The sequence below is a fragment of the Colobus angolensis genome, unplaced genomic scaffold (genome assembly GCF_000951035.1).
Source record: "Colobus angolensis palliatus isolate OR3802 unplaced genomic scaffold, Cang.pa_1.0 Scaffold200, whole genome shotgun sequence".
NCBI classification, from domain to species: Eukaryota; Metazoa; Chordata; class Mammalia; order Primates; family Cercopithecidae; genus Colobus; species Colobus angolensis.
In genome coordinates this window covers 5,580,498-5,588,099 of record NW_012115156.1, presented here as the reverse complement: position 1 = coordinate 5,588,099, position 7,602 = coordinate 5,580,498, and positions in this window count along the sequence as shown.

The window sequence follows — 7,602 nt, the reverse complement described above, 5'->3', positions numbered from 1 at the left end:
CCACGCCCAGCTAATTTTTGTATTTTTGATAGAGACGGGGTTTCACCATGTTGGTCAGGCTGGTCTCAAACTCCTGACCTCAGGTGATCTGCCTGCCTCAGCCTCCCAAAGTGAGCCACTGCGTCGGCCAGGCACATACTCTTAAGTTAGATTTTTCAATCTTGTCTGCCTATTAAGTTAGGTTGCAGTTCATCCACGAGAACTCAAATATAGAAGTACAGAGTCCTTCTCAGACCATATTTAGTTACTTTAATGCTCCCTAATAGCCAGAAGTTAAAGATGAAATATTGAACATTTTAGGTTAGATCTGTAAGCATTCCACAGTCTGCGTCCAACCCAGATTTCATCACATGCCAAAAAATAATCTTTCCCACCTTCTGGTTTATGCAGGGTTTCTTCTTCTCTGGGTCTTTGGTCACATCCCAGTGCTTCCCCCAATGCCCATACACACACACCTGTCTCCTGTTCTTATCCACATCCCTCACTTCACAGGTCAGGGATCCACCATGGAGATTCTACCAGTTGCTGAGCATGTCTGTCCCAATTTTGCATTCCAGGACTGGGGAAGTAAACACAGGATGGGTTCAAAGACTCATTGGGCCCAATATAAGATGGACCTGAGATAAAACTCCATTGATCACCTGCCCTACATAAGCTCCTAGTTTTACTTGTGAACCAGGATGACATGCTCCCACTTCCTTCACATCATTCCCACACATATTCTCCAGGTTTCTTTCAGCACACGTTTCAAAAAAATACGCAGTTCTTTGGCTGGGCACAGTGGCTTACCCCTGTAATCCCAGCACTTTGGGAGGTTGAGGCAGGTGGATCACCTGAGGTCAGGAGTTCGAGACCAGCCTGACCAACAGGTGAAACCCTGTCTCTACTAAAAATACAAAAATTAGCTGGGCGTGGTGGCACATGCCTGTTGTCCCAGCTACTTGGGAGGCTGAGGCAGAGAATCTCTTAAACCCAGAAGGCAGAGGTTGCAATGAGCCAAGATCACATCACAGAACCCCAGCCTAGGCGACAGAGCAAGAAACTCTCCAAAAAAAAAAAAAAAAAGCAGTTATTTTGGAGTACAGTATACCTTCTCCTAGGACATACTTTGGAGTATAGTATACCTCACCTTTCATGACGTGCTAGGACTGGAGTCAAGTTCTAGTCTAGAACCAGACAGGAGTGATAGAGGCAGGTCCGGAGGAGAATGAGCAAGGCAAGTGCCTCAGGGAAGGCCATGACACATTCTTCAGGCATAGGAGGGCTAACTTCTTCAGGCAGTGGTGGAAAGCCCCTCCAACTGGCAAAGGAGATGCATCAGAACTTAGGGATTCTGTAGCCTCAGCTTCATCAACATCTGCCTTGTTCCCATACCAAATTTCAGGATCATGTTCCTTCTCAATCAAGGACTCACTTTTGTGTTTAATTCAGCCCTTGGCAGAGGGAGACTCGGGGGTTGGTTTTCAGAAATCTTTGCCATGTGGCTACAGGAGATGAGGGTTTATTTCAGGGCAGACATAGAGGCTTTCAGGTTTTTTATGTGGAGTATGACCTGAGAATTTGAAGGCTTGAGCTCATCCTTTTCTTTTCCTACTACTCAGTGAAGTTAGGAACAATCAGCCCATCTCATTATATTCCATAGTTTGACTCAAAGCAAATACTTGGCCACCCAGAACCTTGCCTCCTGTATATATTTTATTAGAAGTATCCAGGGGCCATGCCTTGCGTATCTCTTACCATATCATAACATGGGCTACCAGTGCCCTCTTTACCTCTGAAAATAGAGGCATTGGTGCCTTCAAATTTAATCAGATTAGAAAACCAACTCCAAAAACTCATTCTTATGATTCTGTCCAAAATTTCTATCCATCAAAATCTTTTTTTTTTTTTTCCGAGATGGAATCTCACTTTGTCACCCAGGCTGGTGTGCAGTGGCATGATGTCCACTCACTGCAACCTCCACCTCCCAGATTGAAATTATTCTCATGCCTCAACCTCCTGAGTAGTTAGGATTACAGGCGCATGCCACCACACCCAGCTAATTTTTGTATTTTTAGTAGAGACGAGGTTTCACCATGTCAGCTAAGCTGGTCTTGAACTCCTGACCTCAAGTGATCCACCTGCCTCGGCCCCCCAAAGTGCTGGGATTACAGGCGTGAGCCACCACGCCTGGCCTCTATCAGTCAAAATCTTAATCAGAACAGAAGGAATTATGTATTAAGAGATTTACTGTAAAGAATCACTTATGCAATTGTGGGGACAGGCAAGGCAAGTCTGAAATTCACAGGAAAGGCTATCAGATGGAGCTGACTGAAATTCTAAGGCATAAGAAGCTAAAAGTCCAGTTGGAATTTCATCAAAGAAACCTCAGTTCAATTTTTAAGGCTTTTGGACTGATTGAATCCACCCACCCAGATTATCTAAGATAATCTCCTTTTTACTTAAACTCAACTTTAATCACATCAATAAAGTAACTTCACAGTAACACCTAGATTGTAACTAGAGGACTATAGCCTCTTAATAACCGGAGACTATATCCTGGCCAGGTTGAGACATCAAAAAGATAATAAATCACATGTATGAGAGAATGAGGGTAAAAAAGGAAAATAACATCTCAGTATTATAAAAAAGATAGTTTTGACTTCATGGACCCTCTGAAAGGTTTTTTTTTGTTTTTTTTTTTTTTCCAGACAGGGTCTCACTTTGTCACCCAGGCTGGAGCACAGTAGCATGACCACAGCTCACTACAGCCTTAACCTACCGGTTTCAAGCTATCCTCCCACTTCAGCCTCTAGGGTAGCTGGACTACAGATGCACACCACCATGCCCAGCTAAATTTTTAATTTTTCTGTACAAATGGAGTCTCTTTATTCCCAGGCTGGTCTTGAACTTCCAAGCTCAAGCAATCCTGCTGCCTCAGCTTCCCAAAGTGTTGGGATTACAGGGATGAGCCACAGTGCCCAGTCCCCCTGAAAGGTGGCGAAGACTTCCAGGAATAGCTGGGCTACACTTGGAAAAATGCTGGATTACATGAAAGTAAGTATCCAACAAAAAATAATAGTGCTTGGAGGTACATTATTTACAGTGGAATTGCCTACTACCCCATGCCCCATTTAACGTATGTGAATTAAACTATATGACTAAAATAATGTAAACAACAAAAATTAAAATCGTGGCCATTCCACTCAGAGAGCTTTTTGAAATGGGGAATATAAATGTGCTTTTCCTTCTAGAGGTCTCAGTCCCTGGGGGAGGATCTCTCAAAATGTGAACATTTTCTCCATGGAGTACAATCCTCGTGTTTAAAGCTATAGTTTATATTTTCAAACTACTCAGCCCTAAAATCCACGTAAGTACTTCATCTGTGCTCAGCCCAAGAAGCAATGAATCGATTCCAATAATGGAAGTGTAACTGCCCAACAGATTCTTCCCCACTGCCCAAGTAAAGCTAATTTATTAAGACAAGAGAATTGCAATAAAGAGTTCTGTAATCCCTGCACTTTGGAAGGCCAAGGTGGGCGGATCACCTGAGATCAGGAGTTTGAGAGCAGCCTGGCCAACATGGTGAAACCCAATCTCTACTAAAAATACAAAAGTTAGCCGGGCATGGTGGCAGGCACCTGTAATTCCAGCTACTCAGGAGGATGAGGCAGGAGAATCGTTTGAACCTTTGTTACCACAGCTATTTCCTTTGTTTCAAAGTTAAATGATAAGCTAAATTCCTCCCGTAGTTAGCTTGGCCTACACCCAGGAATGGTCACGGGTAGCTTGGAGGTTAAAGGCAAGATGGAGTCAGTTAGGTCAGATTTCTTTCACTGTCATAATTTTTCTATGACAGATTTTTTTTTACTGTCATAATTTTTTCAAAGGTAGTTTCAGAAGGAAAACTAACATGGTGAGAGGTGGTCTGAAATGGTTGCCATGATGGAGAATTTCCAGGGAGCTTTTCAAGGATGATATTGATACATCTAACTTTTTCTTTATGGGTGGGCTTAGAGCCTAATCCTTGGATCTACTGTTAAAAACTTTAGACAAATTAAACAGAGTTTATTTGAGCAAAAAATGATTCACGAATCAGATAGCCCACTTTCCAAAACCAGAAACAGATTCAGAGCAACTCTGGCACTACTGCCTGGTCAGAGATTTCTAGACAGAAAAAAGAGTGGCACACAGAAAATGGAAGTGAGGTACAGAAAGATCTGGATTGGTTACAGCTCAGTGTTTCTCTTGCTTAAATAGTTGGCCACCTGTGAATGGTTGAAGTATGGCTGCTGTGACTGTCTGCGAGTTGGCTTCTTGCTCTTGCTACAAGAGTAGGTTATAGTCTGTTAACACATCCAGTTACATATCCAGTTTGCTATGTACAGATAAACCTTTAGGCCAAACTTAAAATATGTAAGGAGGTAGCTTTAGACTAAACTTTATTTGTTTATTTATTTAAAGAGAAACTCGCTCTGTTGCCCAGGCTTGAGTGCAGTGGCACCATCTCAGCTCACTGCAACCTCCGCCTTGAGGGTTCAAGAGACTCTCTGCCTCAGCCTCCCACGTAGCCGGGGATTACAGGCATGCGCCATCACACCTGGCTAATTTTTGTATTTTTAGTAGAGACTGGGTTTCACCATGTTGGCCAGGCTGGTCTAGAACTCCTGACCTCAGGTGATCCGTCTGCCTCACCCTCCCAAAGTGCTAGGATTACAGGCATGAGCCACCACACCTGGCCATGGCTAAACTTAACTGAATACTAGGATGTGACCCTGCCACAGATGATTCTAATCTAGTCTTTTTTTCTTTCTTTCTTTTTTTTTTTGAGACGTAGTTTTGCTCTTGTTGCCCAGGCTGGAGTGCAATGGTGCAATCTCGGCTCACTGCAACTTCCGCCTCCCATGTTCAAGTGATTCTCCTGCCTCAGCCTCCAGAGTAGCTGGGATTACAGGCGCCTGCCACCACGCCCAGCTAATTTTTTGTATTTTTAGTAGAGATGGGGTTTCACCATGTTGGCCAGGCTGGTCTTGAACTCCTGACCTCAGGTGATCCTCCCACCGTGGCCTCCCAAAGTGCTGAGCCTTAATCTAGTTTTATTGGAACCGCTGTCATAGTATCTGATACCTGAACCTACTATATCAAGTCTTCAAAGTAGTAGTGAGAGCTAGAAATGAGAATTTCCATCCCAGGGCAAACAATGATGTTGTCACTACACACTTGCTGAATTGAACGGGAGGTCTCATAGGGGCAAGTATGAAGCTTGAAGGAGTGTGTACACAGGGGGAAAGAAACCTCTGAAGAGAAAGCCCAGGCTCTCCTCTTCCCAACTCATTTATATACTGGTTATATGTAAATCAGCAGTCACAACCAGAGAGCCACAGGCCAGATGCCGTTTACAAAGGTCTCATAAAATGTTCTCTAAAAACTTTGAATTGGCTAGGCACAGTGTTTCCCACCTGCAATCCCAGCACTTTGAGAGGCTGAGGTGGGAAGATTGCTTGAGCCCAGGAGTTTGGAACAGCCTGGGCACCACAGTGAGACCCCATCTCTACAAAAACTAAATTTTAAACATTAGCCAGGCCAAGTGTTATATACCTGTAGTCCCCGCTGCTCAGGAGGCTGGGGTGAGAGGATTGCTTGAGGCTGGGAGATAGAGGGTGCAGTTGAAAAATTGCCATTGCAAAATGATGACAGTAAGAGAAATCTGACATAGTTGACTCCATCTTGCTTCTAACCTCCAAGCTATCCTTGCTCATTCCTGGGTGCAGGCCAAGCTAACTTTGGGAGAAATTTAGTTTATAGTTTAAATGATAGTAACCCTTCCCAAAACTAAACTGCCTTTCTAAAACTAAAGAAAGTCCACCAGGTTAGAAGGAAGACTGGGGCCTGAATTCTGCTAAAATGTAGGCTTAAACAACTACCAGCCATTATTCTTGAGGTCACAAGACTTGCAACTACTCCAATTCACTATTTTAGAACCTAAGACTGGCCTTTGGGGACATCTCTTTAGACTTCTGCATTTCTGACAACTACATGGCTCCACCCAGACCCTCAACTCTTGGTTCAACTGGTCCTGTGGCCCCCTACCCAGAAGCAGACTGAGTGCACAAGGACCATTGTCCATAGCCCGATGATTGCATCTCCAACCAATCAGCAGCACCCATTCTCCTAGCCCACTGTGCACCAAACTATCCCTGAAAGACCCTAGCCTCTGAATTGTCAGGGAGATTGATTTGAGTAATAACTCCATCTCCCTATGTGGTGTGGCCAGCCTTATGTCAATTAAACTCATTCCTCACTACAATGTCATGGTCTCAGTGAATTGATTTTGTCTGTGCAGCCCACAGCAAGAACCTGTCAGGTGATTACACAGTAAGCCATGATCATGTCACCGCACCCCAGCCTGGGCAACAGAGCGACACTCTGTTTCAATAAATAAATGGCCAGGCTCAGTGGCTCATGCCTATAATCCCAGCACTTTGGGAAGCCAAGGAGGGTGGATCACTTGAGGTCAGGAGTTCGAGACCAGACTGGCCAACATGGTGAAACCCCATCTCTACTAAAAATACAAAAATTAGCCAGGCGTGGTGGCAGGTGCCTGTAATGCCAACTACTTGGGAGGCTGAGGCAGGAGAATTACTTGAACCCAGAAGGCAGAGGCTGCAGCAAGCTGAGATCATACCACTGCCCTCCAGCTTAGGCGACAGAGTGAGACTTTGTCTCAAAAAAGGAAATAAATAAATTTTAAAAATTTGAATTGATTGCCCACATATTAAAATATTGACACTAAAATTAAAATGCCTATATTATTCTAAAATCAGGTGTTGGAGAGGGAAAATATGACTTCCCTCTACCCTTCTCATTTCTCTTTTATCTCTTTTGGCTGGGCTATAAATTAAATTGACATAAAGCAGATTAACATGAGAAAAAACATACTGAATTACATGTATATGTACAAGAGTCCCACAAAACATGGAACTTGAAAAGGGGCTAGGTGATTGAAGCTTTTATAACACTCTGAGCTACTGAAAGGAATACGGGCTTGGAGCTTCTGGGGTATTGTAAAGACAAGTTATGAGAAGGTGAGGGGAGGAAATGCATGGTAGATAAAAGCTGTCTTGTTTTGGGGGGTTTTGTTTGTTTGTTTGTTTGTTTTTGGTTTTGTTTTTATTGAGACAGAGTCTTGCTTTGTCGCTCAGGCTGGAGTGCAGTGGCACGATCTCGGCTCACTGCAACCTCTGCCTTCTGGGTTCAAGCAATCCTCCCCCTTCAGCCTTCCAAGTAACTGGGACTATAGGCATATGCCACCACGCCTGGCTAATTTTTGTATTTTTAGTAGAGAAGGGGTTTCACTGTGTTGGCCAGGCTAGTATCGAACTCCTGACATCAGGTGATCCACCTGCCTCAGCCTTCCAAAATGCTGTGATTATAAGCATGAGCGAACACACTCGGCCAAAAGCTATCTTGTTATGCAGATGAAATCTCTCAGGTAATAAAAGTAATCTGAAATAGCCCTCTTCCTGATAGATACTTTTACTAATGTAGATTTCCTTTATAGATCTAAATTTCTTTTATAAAACAAGAGTTTTTCAGAGCTTCCTGATACAGATACTTTTACTA